Genomic DNA, 19,504 nt, shown 5'->3' on the forward strand with positions numbered 1-19,504 from the left:
ATCAAATTTAAAGCAAATTTTCACTTTTCGCGATTTTCTGCCTTTTCATCGCCGTATGGTGGGTTGAAATTTTTGTAAAAAAAAAAATCAAAACATGGTTTTTGCGATGTATTTTTTCCCGTAAGATTCGATTCTGAAGTCAAAAAAAATAAAATTTTTCTTTATTTTTTTTTATTTAAAAAATACCATGAAAAAACCGTAAAAAATGAGGTTTTTCGAGCAAAACCATATAAAAAAGTAGCTGGACCCTACTTTTTTATTGCAAATTCAGATTCAGCGTCGAAAAATACATAAGAATATATAGGTCTGGTCAATTGCACAGATACTTTTGTTTTTTTGGTGGGCCTGTGTTATTAAAGAGAAAGCTCTTTAAAATCAAAAAGAGATGCGCAACGACCAGCAAACTTTTTAAGTATATTAGCAGAAAAAACACATTTATTTTAACGTGTAACAACGAATTGTCTTTTTTATTTACGTTTAATATTTACTTTACCCTTGTCTCCGTATCAAAAAAATTTATTCATTACCACGCAGTAAAATCAGACATTAAATCCAGGTTTAACTGTACTGAATATACTTGTGTTGTTAATCATTCTCCTTACATTTTCTCAAGATGATCAGAACCATCTTAACACATTTCTCTCACACTTTTCAAACAGTGCTTCCACCACCTTCTTTGAGAATCCTCTCATTACTGAAAAAAGTACTTTGATAAAATCTTTATTAATTATTGACGTTATGGGAATTTTTACTTCTTCCAGAATTATCTCAGCCAGGACATCATATAACTCGCGAAGATCTCGAAAATTCTGCACCAGTTCATCCAGCTCCATATCAACCAAATGTTTCTTTTGTTCAAATTCCTTCTAATAGAGTTGTGCATATAAATTCCTGTACACTGATGCGATTATATAATGTAGGAATAAAATCTACGTTCATCATTGGATTGATCTTCTCTCTGGATCCTCGCAATCTCTTGTTTCCATTCGTAAATTGCATTCATAATACTACCGAATCACATGCGTGCGTTAGGGTTAAAGTGAGCATATACAACATGGAGGAACTAATTCCAATAACGGAGGAGGAAAACACCAGTTTCCGATTCTTTAAGCCCTTCGAGTCAAAATCCGATATGCATATGGCAGAGCTAAGAGACTAGGGTACAGCACAAAAAAGCGTACCTAAAATTAAATTTAGATTTGTGTTTTAGGCGACTTTCTAAAAAGTTATAGAAGAAATAAAAATGTTGCATATTTAATTATTATTTTGTTCTTCCCCACAAATTCATAGGAAAATCATTACTTAAATGTAAGACAAAGAAACACTTCGAACACGAAGGGTTGCTGATTGTATTTCGCAAAGATTTTATTAGAAATAGTTACCTGGTTTTTCGAAATGAAGCTGATCATTAATTGGAACAGGCTGGGCCGCGGATTGCAATGCAAAATATAAGATCTTTTTAAAATCAGTTTTTTTTTCTGAATAAAGATCTTCTTCGCTCTACTGGGAATTGAGCCACAGAACTTACGATTGCCGATCGGGTGCTTTTCCCTTAAGCTTCTAAATACATTGAAAGAAGAATCCACTTTTATAAATGCACCCATTATTTGGCCAGATGTTACGTATTCAAAATTTTCAAGGAATCTGTATTATCATCATAGAATAACAGAAATTCTTAACGTCTTTTGAGACTAGGTAAAGTTATGAATTAAAAATCTTTTGAATCAATTTTTTTTCTGAAAAGTGATCTTCTCCTTCGCTTCCCTAGGAACCGAACCATAGAACTTCCGATTGTCGTACCAAAGGCAAAGATCATTAAAAAAAATTGATTTAAAACATTTTTAATTCATAGCTTCATCTAGTCGGAAAAGACGTTTAAAATTTCTGTTATTCTCTGATGATAATACAGATTGCTTGACATATAAAGTCGTCCGTTTCAATAGAGGTTAAAATTTATTCTCAGAATAGTAGTTAGCCTATTCAGAATAAATTTTCCCAGAATCTTCAAGTCACAATTCCGCAGGTTTTTAAACTCGGCTTTTGGTAGAAATTACAAATTAATTTTTTTAAAATAAATTCCCTTACTTTTCGATGGATTATTGAATATTCCAAAAATTTTGTATACAATATTTTGGAAAAATATTGCATACAAAGTTTAAAAAAAGTACATATAAACGTCAGTGCGAGTAAAATTCGTGAAAAAATTGGTACAAAGTGGTAAAATTTAAACATAAAAAATTTTGACACACAAAAATGCGCTCTTTTTGAGTTTCAAAAAAGTAATCTCACAGGACAATGTTCCTCGAAGTTGACTGCGTAGGTTGAGTTACATTTTTTCGCACAGCACCACGTCACTTGGTTAAAAGTTTTTGCCGATACTTCTTTACCAGGAAGCGAAATGTACTCGTTACTCGATCGGTGTGCTCGATGGGTTGATTTTTCGGGGTTTTCAGACCGGCAGTTTGACTGACAACAAAATTAATAAATCCGAGCCTAATAAAAGCATTAAAAATGAAAAATTTCAAACTGCACTATTTAAAAAGATTTTTAGTAATATTCCTCTGTATATAACTTGTCTTTTAACTTTACAGTTTTGTTAATTGCCAAAAATCAGGGTATAATTTAGCGTATGATAAGAACTCATATTTTGTGTGAATAAAATATTCCAGAAATCTCGTTATTCAATTGTAGAAAAAACATTCTGTATGATGTGCTACATATTGAATTGATTCTTTCCGAAAAACCTTATTCCTGTAAAATATATATTTATTTTTCTAATAAAAAAATTATTTGATAAACTGGTACATTGAAGTAATTCTTGGTAATAAAACAATACAGTTAAATCTTGATTAAGTGTTGCTGAGAACTGACGCCACTTTCATCATCATCTTATACCATTTATTGTATTTTGATTCCTCAATCATCCCCCATCTTCCTCTTTATCGTCTTTCCCTCTCCCTTTTTTCCAGTTCTTCATAGTTCACTCCACTCCGGTCTTCTATTTCTCTATCATGAAAGAAGTACCTTATTTCTTCTTCCCATCTCGTTAATTCAATCGCCCTCCCTCTCCTCGTTTCGACCTGTATCATACCCTTTCTCACCAACTCCCCTCCCTTTCCCTCCCACAGCTTCGTCTCAAATTTTCATGGCCTCTTTCCCGCTCTAATACTAAACTTATCCTTTTGTGCTTCTTCTCTCACTATGTATCCTGGCGTCCTCTAGTCTGCCCCTAGTGTCCACCTTATACACCTTTCTTGTAAACTCTCAATATCTTTCCTTTCTTTCCATTCCTATATCTCTGCTCCATAACCTAATACTGGCCATACCAGCATATCAAATAACCACATTCTCCTTCTACAATTTTCTAAACATTCCTTTTCCTATTTCCCATATCTGTTGCATTAACCCTGCTGCTTTTTGTATCACTTCTGTTATATGAGCTGTATGATCTCCATTAGTTTGCAAGATATATCCCAAATATTTATACTCTTTTACTTCTTCTAAATTCATTTCTTTCCTTCACCCCGTCCACTCTTTCTTCCCCTTCCTTTTCTAATTATCATTATCTTTGTCTTTTACACATTTGCATTCAGCTTTTTCTCATCTAAGTACTTCTGTAATCCTGTAATTAATCCCCCCACCCCGTCTTCATCCTCTACCATCAACACTATGTCGTCTGCGTATGCCAGTGTATATATCTTTGCCTTCCCTATCCTAACTCCTCCCCAAACATTACTCCTCATTTCTTCTTCCAAGTCTGTTATTAATAAATTAAATAAAAGTGGGCTCAGAGGACATTCTTGTCTCACATCTCTTACCAACCAGAAACTATCTCCTACTCGCTCTCCCACCTTTACCCTGCTTTTTGTCTCTCTGAAAATTTATGATACTCACTTAAAGAATCCCTCTCTTATCGCCTTTTTTACCATAACTCTTTCTATTTTGCCTCGGTCTAATGAGTCAAACGCCGCCTTTAAGTCTACGAACATTGCTATCATTGCCCATTTTTCCTGTCCTTTTCCTTTCTTCACTATTGGTATAACTATTTCTTCTTTCCGCAACTCTGGCCATCCGTCTTCTCTTCATACTCTATGACACATTATCCATGCCCATTCCTCTAGTTCCTCCCCTCCATATTTCCTACTTCATTTTGAATCTCATCTATACCATGTGCCTTTCCATCCTTTATTATTCCTAAAACCTTAAGTATATCTTCCCTTGATATGTTCTCTTCCTCATCTCTTTCTCTACCATATTTTACTCCCTTTACAACCTTTCTCTCTACTCTTCCTAGCAAATCCAAAAAATATTTCTTCCATTCTACCATTTCAATATCTTGGTTTACTCTTTTTTTTTCTTTTTTTTCTGTTAACTACCTTCCATACCTCTTCTCCCGTCCTAGCCATCTACGCCTGTTCCTCAAACCTTTTATTCATTTCCTCTTTCTTTTAAAAACACAACTCAGTATACTCTTTCTTTTTTTCCTATAATCTTTCTTACTACTTTTTTCTTTTTTCCACTTTATTAATTCCTTTCTGACCTCGTTTTTTCTATTTACAGTCCTTATCCCATCCACTTCTATTCCCCCCTTTATTAACTTAATTTTTGTTTGTGCACTATAATCCTATTTTTATTTCTCCTATCATTTTTTCCATTTCCTCGTCCACATTTCCTTCTCCCATTTTGATATTTCTGACCTTTTCTCTAAACTGTTCTTTTCCTTCCCTTGACCAATCCCCTTTTCCTACACTTTTTACATTTGCTCCCCTTTCATTCATATTGTTCTTGCTTATTTGTCCCTCTAATGTCACTATTAAGGGGAAGTTATCTGACTGAATCAATATAACCACTGATCTCTAATTTCTTAACTTTCTCTCTTACCTCATCATCCAGCAGCACATAATGAATTACCGTTCCCCTTTCACCTCCTGAGCGTGTATATTCTCCTTTCTCATCTCCTATATTTCCGTATAAGATATACGATCACAACTCTTCCAAGCTCTTTAACAACTTTTTTCCTCCCCATTTAGTAACTTATCTTTACATTTTCTTCCCCTTTCTTCCCCATTATCTTTCTCCTCTGTCACCTGTTCTCACATTGAAATCCCCCCAACCCATTATCAGCCTACTCTCTTCCTTATTTTTTTTAACCATTTCTTTCATCTCCTCTGCTTTCTCCTGCATATCGGCGTTCACATAAGCCCCCACAACCTTCCACTTACCTTCTCCCATCATTACCTCTTCTACATACTATCAATCCTTCTCTTTGTTCTTTCCAGTGTTTCTTATATTTCCCTATTCTGCATTCATTCCTTACTCCTATCACCATTCCTCCCATTGCTCTGCCCTTTTTATTCTACCTCTCAGCATTTTGCTCTTGCTATTTGTAACCTCTTGGTAACCTTCCCCTTACTCTTGCTCATCCCTTTTCACTAGCCACGTCTCCATCATTATGACTACATCCCATTGTGTCAAATTTCTCATAAAATCCCTATCCTTTCTCTCCAGTCTTGCTATATTCCAGTAACAAATCTTCCATTCTTCCCTACTTTCGTTTTTCATCTTTTTTCTTTCCTACTATTTCTTATTTTCCCAAATCCTGTTCCTTTTTCTCCTAGTTTCCCTGCACCTCATTCCTTACTATCTGTTTCCTTTCTTTATCCCAATCCCACCACAGTTCGTCTACCTGTATTCTCCCATACTTAACCGATGTTTTTTTCCTTTTTTCTTTCTTCTTCCGCTGTTTTCCTTAATTTATATTTCATCTTCCTTTCTATCTATGTCAAATCAGCCTCTATTCTCTCTGGACTTCGATATAATAACCTTTTCTTTGTCACCAGCTCCCTCTTATATTCCCATTTCTTTAATTTCACCAGTACGATTATCTACCCTCTTCGCACTTCCCTTCCTACATTTCGCATTTCCTCTATCTCTACCTTAACACCAATCCTTTTTAGTTCTTCGTCCACCCCTTCCTTCAGCTCTTTCCCCTCTAATTTTATACCCTTTATCACTATATTTAATTTTCTTTCTTCCCTCTTTTTCCTTTCTATTCTTTGTTCTATTTTTCTCAGCACTTCCATCTTCTTATTCCCACTCTCTCCCCCACCACAATCCTGGTTCGAGCTTTCAAGTTTCTTCATTCTACCTTGTATCTCCTCTACCTTTTTATTAAAATCTTCTTCCTGCTTTTCTAGCTTTTCTTCTAATGACTGCATCCTCTTATCTAACTTTCCCCTGATTTCTTCCTATTTTTTAATTTCCTTCTTAAATTAAGCCATTTCCCGCCTAATTTCCTTCTTTAATTCCTTTCCCCTTTTCTTCATACATCTCCATTACCTTTATCATCACTTCGCGAATTTCCTTTAGTCTTTCCTCTCTAATCGTAACTTCACTTTCATCTCCGCTTCCGTCAGCCCCCTTACTATTATCACTCTTCCCTACCAAACTCTGCTTTTCCGGCGGCGATCTAAACATCTTTTGATATTTTACGGTTGCCTCGATATATTCCTTCTCTTCACTGCTTTCCCTCTCCCCTCTCTTCCTTTTGATAAAAGCCTCGATTGAACCTACGCTTTTTGCTCTTAATCTTTCCTTTTCTATAGTTTTTTTATACTTCCCCCTTACCGTCCTTTCCTTTATCTCTTCTTTCGGCGTACTGAACGCTTCCTGCTCTAGATCTGTTTCTTTCACGAAGATACTCGCTCCGCTAGCCCTGAATCAAATTCAAACTCTCCTGCCTTCTATGCTTCCCTGCCTCTACCTACCTTTGCGGTCTGGTACCTGTCTCGCCTTTCGGCGTTGCTACCCAACCCTGCTACTACCAACCCGATCAACACAGTCCTCTCACCCTGTCACATATCTCCAAATTTCTACACAAATCTGTCTTAATCCTCTAAACTATCTACCTCCCCTTTTGAATTTCACAATCTCTTATTCAATCTCTCACATCCATACCCTTCTGCACACTTCCAGAATCCACTCACCTAAAATTTCACAACAATATCAGAAAAACTTAGCATCAACAATTCTCACTACTTTACAGGTTCATGTCGGAAACAGAAGTATTGTGGCGTTCACTCAGGCGTGACAAAACAATTACAGAAACATGAGAGAGACAAAACAGTTTCTTGACTGTAGATTTATGGTCACCGTTAGCCCAAAAACCGACAATAAATCCAGATTTGACTGCAATTCTTTTTGTTATCATTATACCATCAAGCCATAACTTTTTCAAGATAAGTGTTATTTACTTGGTGAGGAAGTTTTATTATTCTTACTTAGTCTGATGTTTTTATTTAAGAAAAATATGCTTCTCGTTTCCTATTCGCTTCACAAACTTGTGAAATTATTCCGCATTATGGAAGCGATAGAGGGTATATAAAGAGTAATCATATTTATTTTTAATTAATTCAAATAATATTTGGAATATTAAGTTATCATATTTATAAATAGTTTATTTATATCTATATATTGAAAAATTAATTATTTCTTTGAAATTCGACTACTTTGTTAAAAAGCTTTTGTCTGTTTAAGATTCATCATTTAAGTATATACTGTATATTGTAAAGAATTTGCTTTTTTTGTAGAAAATTAACAGCTTGATTTAAAGCTAAACTGTTATTGCAAAAATTAATTATGTTTAGTAATGAAAATTACACTCTTTTACTAGAATTTCCCTTAAATTAAGGGTTTTGTGGAAAATTAATATTTTAGGTAGAAAATTGAACAATTTTGTAGATAATCGATCTTTTTGGCTTTAATATTCAACAATTTTGTTAAAAAATGAAGAACTTTCTTGAGAGTCGAACTACTTAAAAATTATAATATATATTTTCTCGTTAGATTGAAAACGTTTGGAAATTTGTCTTTTGTTTGGAAATTCATCTTTTATGGTAGAAAGTTACTTGTTTTTGTTTGAAAATTTATCTTTATTGAGTAAAAATGAACGTGCTTCTTGAAAGTTTATTTAAAAAAAATTTTTTTTCATTTAACTTCAAAGTTTAACTATGTTGTTTAAAGAGTAAATATTTTGTTAAAAATCGTTTCTTTTGCTTAAAAGTTCAAGCAAATTGTTATTTATGAAAACCCTCGAATGAAAGCTGCTTGGGTTTAGAAAACCCTAAAAAAATCCAACCTACACTTACCTAGCACCAAACCTAACTCAAGCCGCAAACCATAACCAACTAAGTTATCAAGCATTTAGACATTTGTATAAAAATCTTAAAACTACGCCAGTTGAAAAATTCTAATACAAACTTTTTCAGTTGTTCTGTTACAAAATAAGTTTTTTTTACTTGTAATCGTTTGAATTAATTGTATTTAACCTTAATTGAAGCTTTAAAAATTCACCAATCAGTAACTGGCTCGGCATATATCAAATATTTACAAGCCAATCGTCATCCCATTGTAGCAAGAAATTATGACATAATGTTTCTCATATCAAATTGAATCTTTTAGGAAAATATTTAAACAGTTATAAGAGTTTGTGAACGTAATTTTTATTTCAGAATAATAATTTCTTAACTAAATCTCCAATTATCAAAAATATCGTAGTAAGAATAAAAATAAATATCAATAAAAATTAAATAATCATTAATTTAGAACAACTTTACATAAACAAAAACTTACTCTCGAGATATGGCTCTTATGAACGAGCATGAAAAATGTTTGATCAAAAACAAACAGACGAGGGGCTAGTCACTAAGAAATCTCAGATTGCCAGGCTGGAAATTTTTGTAAGAACTCTTTGAGGAACTCTGGCTATTCTTAGAAATACACAAAATCTTTCACCAAGCGCAGCATTTACACCAAGAAGCATTTACAAGTTCGTGATGCATGTACTGCCTCGGTGAGTGGAACTGACAGCCGACTCCATCCGAACGCCGCCGAGCTTAGCCGAATCCGATTTCTCCATTCTTCTCCATTCATCCGCCGCATTGATCACTTCAAAATGTCCAGATTTCTCAGTGAGTAGTCCATCCACTCTGATAATCCGATAAGGAAAGTTTCTTCTAGATAAAGACACTCTTTATCACACGTTTCTTATAAACTATTTTTCTCCACAGTTTTGTATTTCTATGGCTTTTTCTACCTTGTCGCCTTAGAGTTTCATTTACTCATTATCAACATTTTTTCCTTGGTCTGTAGTTTGATACAATACTTTTCGCTTTACCTAAACATACTTTTTAAAAAAACTTCAGGATGTAAAAATTCTCAATTTATTGTTTGAGAAAGAACAAATTAGTATTTGCAAGGAAAAACCTTATTTCATCTTCTTCTTGCAGACTACTTTAATCAAATTAAAATGCCTATTAGGAAAAGATGAATTTTCAAGAAAATAGTTGCATTTCGAACCAAATAGTTAAATTTGGAAGCCAAACAAAGAATTTTTTATAACGCTCAATTTTGAACACGAAAGTGTTCAAAATACTCAAATATGAATTTTTAAAAGAAAAACACGAATTTTCAACAAAAGTGTTAAAATTTTAATCAAGAAAGATTTTTCTCAATGAAAAAAAAATCTGCCAAATTTTTAAGAGAGCGAGAGGAAGAAAAAAAATGTTCATCAAATTGATAATTTTTCAGACAAAAAGAAACAAAGAAAAGTTGAATTTTTATTCGAAAATTGAAATTGTACATATTTTATATCCAGAAAGGCAAATGTTCAACAAAACAATTGAATTTTTATGAAAATAGTTTAATTTTTCAAGCAAAAAATTAAAAGGAATTTCTTCGAAGACAATTCAATTTTGAAACCGTAAAAGATAAAACAGTGGAATTTTTTCAGAAAGACAAAGTCCCAACAAAATACATTAACCTTAAAGAAAGTAGTGTAAATTTTCGACCAAAAAAGACGAATTTTCAACGAATTAAATAAACTTTTAACCGAATAGTGGGATTTTTAAACCAAAAGAGGTCTGTTTTTAACAAAAATTTCAACATTAAAATTTTTATCACAATAACTTTATTCAAAGAAAGAAGGATTTTCTACCAAATAGTTGAATTTTCTATGAAATAGTGAAAATTTCTACTAAATTGTTAAATTTCCCAGTCAAAAAGAAAGGTTCTCTACAGAACAGATGAATTTTCAGCCCCAAAGTATAAATTTTCAACCAGAAAGTTAATTTTTAAGAAACGACTAATGGTGTAAAAATGACCTCGGATTCGGATTTAGCGACCCAAGAAACGTCTAAACGTAGTGCTTAACACCGATCCAATGGTTTTTTCTCCTTTTGACCTTCACTTGACCTTGAGCACAACCTTACGGGGTCAATCTGACCCCGGATTCATTGGGTTCAGTTCACATCTATCTTGCGTCCGATTATTATCTATCTACGTTTTATCTGTTAATTCTATACAACTTCGAATTTCCCACAATTTTTTTTGCTTCATTTTCATTCAATCAGATATATTTGATTATATAATATGGCTAGTGCTTAGCCTGCGATTTTAAAACGCGGATATCTCTGGCATGCGCAGTAGTGATTCCTATATCACTTTAAATATTTAAAAATTTCGAAAGTGAACTTACCTTTAATGAAATATTATTCACACACAGATACACATCTTTTTATCAATCCACGGGTAAAATTAATTTTTAAATTTCTATTACTACTTAAAAACCTTTACAAACGTGTATGGTTATACACTTAGTATCTAAATTCGTAGGAAAATTGTTTAATTCCGTATAATAAGAAGGAGTCGTCCCAGAAGTAGATCTTCTGAAAGACAATCAGAAAGTCAAAAGTTCAAGGAGAGGACTTGGAAATGATCAACAAGAACCTAAAAATAAAGATTATCAGCTAGATCCTGAATATTATATTGATCAACAAGATGAACATCATGATAATTTGGTTATTATGGATTGAAATCATGGTGAGTCAAGAGAGAAAAATTCACCGATTGCAGAGACACCTATCAAATGAACACCTGGCGCAGCATTGAAGGTGTCCTAAGATCCAGATATACGCAGAAAATCGCCGATACTCCAATGTACACCAAAATCCGTGTTCAATAGAGTTGCAACAAATTTGAGCCACATTGGTTCATTCGGAGAATCTAGGGGAAATGCATTATTTAGACACTGTTTTTTTTCATCCCGTGCAACGTGAAGTGTTGTATACAAACTGTAAGTCACCTGTCAAGATCATTTTGTCGGTCGTTATTTGAGATAAACAGATGTTAATAAGCAGGTAAGTTATAATAATAATTACCTAACTTTTTATTTCCTCCCATTTACCAGCGACTAAATTGTCTTGGAATAAAAATAGTACTTGCTGTGATGTAATATCCAAATGTTAGGTTAGTCAAAACCTACTATATGACATTCAAACCACCAAAGCCGGGATGTACAAACTAAGTCGTGACCGTCTGCATCGAAATTGATGTCTGGTCGTTCGAAAAAATTTTCACTAGATTTTCTACGGAAGTTTAAAGGTATCTTGGATATCTAATCTTGCAGTGGCAAGTGTCATACATGAACGATAAGGTAAATACAATTGTATCATAAAAACAGAAAATTGTTTTGCGCGATGAGTAGGGATGTAAATTTGCATGGAACTTTAGCCTGATGAAAAGTTTCATGAAACATTGGGAGTTTCGTGAAACATTGCAATGTTTCAAATATAGCGGCGGGAACATTCAAACTGATAAGATAAAAGCCTATTAGGTATTTTCACTTCAGTAAACAGTTAACTTCACTGGTAGATTGCTAAGGGGAAAATAAGGGACCAAATGTATGGGATTCAGTTCATTTTTGCCCTATTTTGCTAACATTTTGGTAAAAGGTAATTTTTTCTATGTAAGTGTAGTTGAAAAATATTTTTTATTTTTTAATTACTATTTGATGAAATAAAATAATAATAATGATGATTAATTACAAATATATTACAGAAATAAAGTTTTGTTCTATGCATTTGATCCATTTTTTCTCCTCAGCTTTCAACGAAGTGAAGTTAGCTGATGGTTGAAGTGAAAATACCTAATTGAGGCTTCATTATCCCAAATTTTTCCTGCCGTCTGATTTGATTTATTTTTCCGGTTTGTACTGTGGACCAATGATGCCAATGTTGGCACCCTGAGCTACTGAGCTTGCGTTAGGGCTGGCCGCTCATTGGCCGTACTTGGCGCGCGAGTCAAAATTACATTAAAAAACAATTCTTGTAACTTAAATAAATAATTATTAAAATATCCACAAGGATATATACAAATTGTGTAACTTTGATTTGAGGCAAAAAAAAATACAACACGTATATTATATTAATAACAGTTTATTTTCAGTGAATTCCAAAGACCAAATTATATTTTACAAAACATTTAATTTAAAAAGAAATTTCTTGGAAAAGCGATTGAAAAAAACAATCTGAAATTTTCTTTCAGAATTATTCAAATATTATCAATATTATATTTTGCAATTAGCTTCTATATATCAAGCTGCTGGAATATCATATGGTATTTAAAAAAATGTATCTATTTACAAATATTTTGAGAAATATTTGTCTTTCAAATTCAATGAAAATAAACTGTTATTCATTAAATATATGTGCTATAAATTTTTTTCTTGTCTGAATTCAAAAGTTACACAATTTGTATACATTCTTGTGTATATTTTAATAATTATTTATTTCAATTACAAGAATTGTTTTTCAATGTAATTTTGAATCGCGCCTCAAAGGGTAGACAACCAGCGCTCAGCCCTGATGCATGCATGAATGAAAATTATTATCATTTTATCATTGCATTAAATTGTCCCTAAAAAAGAAAAACTATTTTTCAATTACACTTATACAGAAAAATTACTTTCTACGAAGACATTAGAAAAATAGAGCAAAAATTAACCGATTCCCATGCATTTGGTCAATTGTTATCCCCTCAGTATCCAACGAAGTGAAGTGAGCTAGTGATTGGAGTGAAAATACCTTATTGTATATGTAGACGGTCATGACTTTTTCTATAAATCCCGGCTTTAGTTTAAATGTCGACGGGCATGACTAACCTAATTTTTAGAAGTTATAATTTTATTCTAAGTGACTGGTACGCACCATTAAATGAAAGAAATTTGAAAATTAGGTAAATATTGTTTAAATTGGTTTCCTTATTAACAATTATTTAGGCTAATATCGCAAAGCGAATAGTTGCTTTGACAGGTATTCAGGTGGCTGACAGCGCGGTTCAGAACTCCACAACTCTGCATGAGCCAAAATTCAGTCTCCAAATGATACTTTTCCCTAGATGCCCACATGGGCATCTACGTTTAGAGAATACATTTGAGACTTGAAAACTCTCTCAAATGATCATTGGGAGCACAATGAAGTTTGAGCTGCAACAAATTTAACACCAGCGTTTTTCTGTGTACTCATAATCATAGGAGGTAAACCAAGTGTATCTTCTAAATTAAAAGTCGACGCGCAGCCTGAAGTAAAGGTCATACGGAAAGAAATCATGAAGAAAGTTCTCCAATCAGATGAACAGAAGAAACTACTCGACACATATTTTTGCAAAGGTGATTGATATACTGAGGCACCAAAAATCAACTTAGAAATTGAAACACAAAATTTTGCCGGAACAACACTAGCTTCCCTTTGTGCTGCTATGTCAATGCTTCTTGTGTAATCAGAAGAGGATGTAGATCGCTTGAAATTCATCGCACATATTGAAGACGCTGGGCAATTATTATCTGATATTTTTCATCAATAATGTGTGTGTAGAAAATCTTTTATCATTCCAATAAATGGACAAATCTCTTAGATCCACTTTCTAGGCCACAATTTCAGATAAATGGTTATATGGCGCAAAATTTGTAGAACAGGTTAAAGAAGCCAGGTTAACTGGAAGCCCCAATCTAATCTTAGATTAAAGCCATACAACAAGAATCAGAATCGAACTACTCAGAACTACAGACATAAAGCATTCCAACCGAACATCCAGCCATCGAGCAAGAAATAATGGAGGTAAGCATCGTGGCTGATAGACTCAAATATTTCCATAATACTTGGAAAAGTATAACGCGAGACAATGATATTTTCAATTTTGTAAAAGGATATAAGATTTCATTTAGAGATATACCTTATTAAAAATATCCACCAAGGGAAATTAATTATTCGCTTGAAGATATTGAAATGAATCGGAATGAAATTCATAATCTATTAGATAAAAAAGCTATAGAAATATGCGAGCATTGTGAAGTTCAATTTTTGTAAGCATACTTCTTAGTTAAAAAACCAAATAGATAGTACATGGCAATAGTGGAATATTTCTAAGATTTAGAATAGAAGCTTCTTTATACCAATTTACTTGCTCATCATTTAGTCTGAGTACCAGTCCTTATAAATTCACCAAAATTATGAAACCTGCAGTAAACGCGCTCAGACTTGACGTCTGCGTTCTCCGAACAGATACGTTGTTCCCAGTGGGCATAAAATTTGGCGACGTCTTTACGACATCGTTACGACATCTTCACGACAACTTTACGACAACTTTACGACATCCTACGTCCGTTCGCGTCGTAAAGTTGTCGTAACGATATCGTAATGATGTAAAGACGTCGCCAAACTGTGTGCCCACTGGGTTGTTTCCTCTAACCTCCATCATCCAAATTTTTGAAAGCAACAGTTTTAGTGGTTTTAAGTAATAAATTTTCGAGAGATAATATCGAAATGGCTTTAAGAGGAAAGAAGTTGTCCCTGATCTGGCGGCTGCAAATAAAAGGAAAAATGCAAACCAGCAAAAGGATTTGAAAAATAGTTCTATAGAACCCAGATGCAGCAAGCTCGAAAGAAGGTATCCGAAACGCGAAAAGAACTGTCAGAAGAAAAAGGTAAGAAAGATTATAAAATTTGGTATTAAGTTTTTTCTGTATCACAGAAAAATTATTGAACGATTTTTGTCAATTTAATAAGAAAAATAAATTACTCTTGTATAATTTCTAAATCGAAAGCCCTACACAGTAAACAATTTTATTTTGAATTAAAGAATCACGAAATTGAATGATTTAAGATTGAAAATTTAGAAAATAGAGCAATGGAAAAAGTTCAGAATTTGAATATTTTAAGCTTAGATCATTAAAAATTTAGAGGAATTAAAATGGTACTATCTATACTTAAGTGCGTTCCAAGTTAAATAATTAAAAACTGCAAACTCTTATATTTGAGCAATTATAAATCCAAAGATATCAAGATTTGACAATTTAATATTAAAAACTTAATTGAAGATTTCAGTCAAAGCTTCTGAAATTCTAAAATTTTAAACTGTTTTAACATAACAAAATTATAATTTAAAATTAAGGCTAATTAGGCTATTTCTTATAAAACCCAAGATTGAATTGAATTATACTAAACAAATTTTCAAACTAAATGATGATTTAAAATCGAAAACATTAAAAATGAAAAATAATTTACTTCATAACCTTGAAACTGAAACGAATGCGAACTTCATTTTAAACTGTCAAAATTTATGTTCACCAACAATTTTGATCAACTTTAGTTACATAGTTTAATTTTTATTTAGTTGTTATTTTAAACCTAATTTATATTTCTTTATGTCAAATCATTCTTTAGAACTATTATTCACTCTTGAAATTTTCCAGTAAAATATTTTTCACTTTGAAACTATGTATTATTTCAAATTTTCAACTAAAAATCAGGAAATATAAATATTTAAATCTAAAATTTAAAAATCTAAAATCATCAAATTCAAAACTGACTATCAAGGCTTTTAATATGAAATTTTGCAGCATTCAATAAGGAAATGTTCTTGTCATTTTAAATAATTATTTGTATTTAAAATTATAATATTGTTAAATTGTAATTTTGAAACCTCCGAGATTTAATCTGAAAATTAATTTCAAACAAAAAATTTAGTTTCAAGGCCTCAGAATCTTCGGATGTAATATTTCCTTCCCGACTTTATCCCGGTTTTCTCCAGGTGGAAGTTTCTCCCGACTCTCTCCCGGTTGTACTGGTTCTTCTGGGCGAGTGGTCACCCTGCAAACTTATGTTGCTCTACAGTACATACTTTGATACTCATTTCTTATTATGTTTTTCTTCATTATAGCATTTCTTTCGTTTTTAAAACAAACTGTTACTGGTTTATAATAGTTAAATACCTTTTTAATATTAATAATTAGTTACTAACTTTGACTAAAATTTCAGCCACAACCACGTCTCACGACCGTGAGATAGGTGGTTACAGTCTGTAATGGAATCAATATGACGATCCGGAAAAAGTCTCGTGCACCTTGAGAACACGGACGAACCAAGGACGACCGCCTTATCCATTTTTCCCGCAAGGGTTTTAGTAAATTTTTCACACGCAGGCATGCTTTTCAGGCTACTAACCAGTGAAAGCTTGGCACCTCCAAGAGCGCCGATGATAAAGACGATTTGTTTACCAGAATATTCCGGGTACAATCGTCGCAACTCTCTTATAAGGTCTCTATACCTCTCTTTCTTTTGATTTTCTTTGGCTATGATGTTTTTGTCAGCTGGCGCCGAAAATTCGATACCGAATATTGTTCGCTTCTCTAAGTCAAGAAGAACCATGTCAGGCCTCGAGTGTGCAATAGAAACAATTGCCGAGAATATAAAGTTTCTGTATATTTGGTACTTCTTGTTCTCGATAATTGACTCGATTCCCCTAGGAGCATTTAGAGAATCGATTTTAAGGTTAATGCCGTAAGAGTGAGCATGAGTTGGACAACTAGAAGCTTTCCTCTTGTGCTTTATTAATCTGGGCTTTCGGGAGTGAGTACTCGAGATACATAAGATTTGATGCATTTTGCTTACCCCTAAAACTAAAGTTAAGTCTGAGGGTTTCAGCAGCCTCTTCTGCTGCTTCGTACAGAAACGCTTCTTTGTCCACTTTTTCGTACTTCCTGACCATTTTAAGAAGAGGGTCTCTTCCATTTGCGACTCTATGTGCTCTACCCAGAATAGTCCTGTTGTGAAGACATTCAAGATTCAATTTTCCGCGACCACCTTGACGGCGTGAGATGTAGAGTAGTGGAACAGAAAACTTTAGATGAATGCTTTTGTTTATGTGCATAACCTTTCGTGTCCTGATATCAAGGGATATCAGCTCGTTCTTTGTCCGTGAAACCACTCTAAATGAATAGAGTACTACTGGGGCGGCAAGCATGTTCGTTGCGGATACTTTGTTCCTCGCCGACACTTCGGAGAGTATCGTTTACAGATGTCACATGTGGCAAATGCGGCTCTGTGGCACGCCCAGGTATGCATAAGTCTCTCCAGCGCAAGGGTGCCGTATAGCGCTTCTATCGACGAGCTCAGGGTCTTCAGGTATGCCATTAAGTTTTCCTCGATTCAAATAAACTTTGTAGCATTTGTCTAACCCAAATTCCATTCCTATTTCTTTAGCATATCGTTCAACAATCCCTAGAGATAGTGGCAATAATATGAGGAAAAAGAGAAGTAGGCTCATGGTGTCGCCCTGAAAGACACGTCTCTGTAAGGTGACCTTGTTAGTTGTCACACGATTTTTTCTAGATGAGATAGTAAATCTGGTTTTCAAGAGCTGCATCAATTTCTCTATGCACCTCACGATTTGCGGATGAACCTTTAAGCTTTCCAAAAGACAGATGATAAGTCTATGGGAGGTCGAATCGAAAGCTTTCCGATAATAAATCCAGGCCATCGATAGGTCACGCTGGTAGAATGCTGCATCTTTGCAGACACTTCCCCGAACAATACCTTTCTTTTTCTCGTAACTTTCGTCGTTTTTCCACACATTTTTATTTTATTTATTTTCAATGTTATTTTTCACGAATAAAACAAAATGTACGCGTCCTAACAAGAAGTAATTTTAAACAAAGTTGTAGATATTTTTTAGGATAAGAGTTTTTGTTAATTATGCATTTTTCTTATCCTGGATAGTTTTTCCACAGATTGCAATTTTTGATTATTTTTTGTGCAATCAAAATCTGAATTTTCGATTTTTCAAAAAATTAAAAAAATTTGTTATGATAATATTTTAGGGCTTTCAAGAAGAAATGTTGTTCTTTTCATGACTTTTTTTCATATCATGCGTTTTTGGCTTAAAATTTGGATTTTCGGTTGATTTAAAAAATTTTGAAAATGCTATAACTCTGAGAATTTTCTTTTTATCGAAAAAAGTCATAATGATAAATTGTTTTTGTTCCTATTAATACTATGAATATCCGTAAATAGAATGTTGAAATTCAGAAAAAAGTGGTCTCAAAAATTTTCCAAATTCGCTCACTTTTTTAATTTTTATAAAACATGGCTGGTAAACGAACTTGACCTGTTTTTAGGATCTAAAAAAGTGTTCCAAAGATGGATTTGATCTGTTCATTTTCTGTCGAGAGTTACTGTGTTTACGGTCGAACGGGCAGACAGGCAGACGCCACCATAAAAAGTCGATTTTCGGATTCAGGGGGTCTCGAAACGTGGAGATCCGTTGAAAAAGTGTGGTGTCCAATTTCAGAAAATTCTAATACTTTCTCAATCATAAATGATGAGAATGTAAAAGAGATTATTCAATTTTATATTTTTAGTGTTGCTGGCAATAAAGAAACGACTAAAATGGTCAATTTAAAAATGGCGGATTCAAAATGGTGGCTGTACAATAAATTTTTTCATTTGTATCTAATGTTCGTATTAATATCGTAATATTGTTTTAATGTTGTTTTTAAAAACATTTTTTCAACAATCCTTATTATTATTTTAAAAATACCAAAAGCGAGTCCAATATGGCGGATTAAAAAATGTTGTATAATAACACGGCCAACGCCAACTCAGTCTTTTAAACTCTGCTGTGACCATAAGATTTTTTAGCCACGAACTATATAAACCAGATATAGTTTTAAGGATTTGAGGGATCGCTGATTTCGAATTTGCCATTACTTTTGCAAAATTAATTTTACAAAACTAATCGCATGTTTCAATTGAGCGTACTAAAGAACCCCTTAAATAATTGATGTGGTATTTGTATTTTCTTTGCCTTTCTTATAAGCATAAACAGTTTCATTAAATTTACCAAATTAATTATTAATTAATTTGTTTATTAAAAAGTGTAGTTGAAGACATAAAACAACTATTCTAGATATAACTTTTTCCATTCAAACTGATTCTCGTATTTGTTTTACAAAAATCTTCAATAACGGAATAATTTGTTTAAACAAATTGTTAAAACAAATTAATTTTGCAAAAGTAATGGCAAATTTGAAATCTACGATGCCTGAAACCCTTAAAGGTCTATCTGGTTTATATAATTCGCGGCTAAAACATCTCATGGTCACAGAAGAGTTTTAAAGACTGAGTTGGCGTTGGGCTTGTTATTATACAAGATTTTTTCATCCGCCATATTGGACTCGCTATTGATATTTGTAAAATAATAATAAGTATTATTGAAAATAAAACTTTAAAACGAACATTAAAAATATATTACGATATTAAAACGAACATTACACACAAATGAAAAAAGTTATGTTTCGGGCGCCATTTTGAATCCGCCATTTTGAAATATA

The sequence above is a fragment of the Belonocnema kinseyi genome, chromosome 9 (assembly GCF_010883055.1).
Source record: "Belonocnema kinseyi isolate 2016_QV_RU_SX_M_011 chromosome 9, B_treatae_v1, whole genome shotgun sequence".
NCBI classification, from domain to species: domain Eukaryota; kingdom Metazoa; phylum Arthropoda; class Insecta; order Hymenoptera; family Cynipidae; genus Belonocnema; species Belonocnema kinseyi.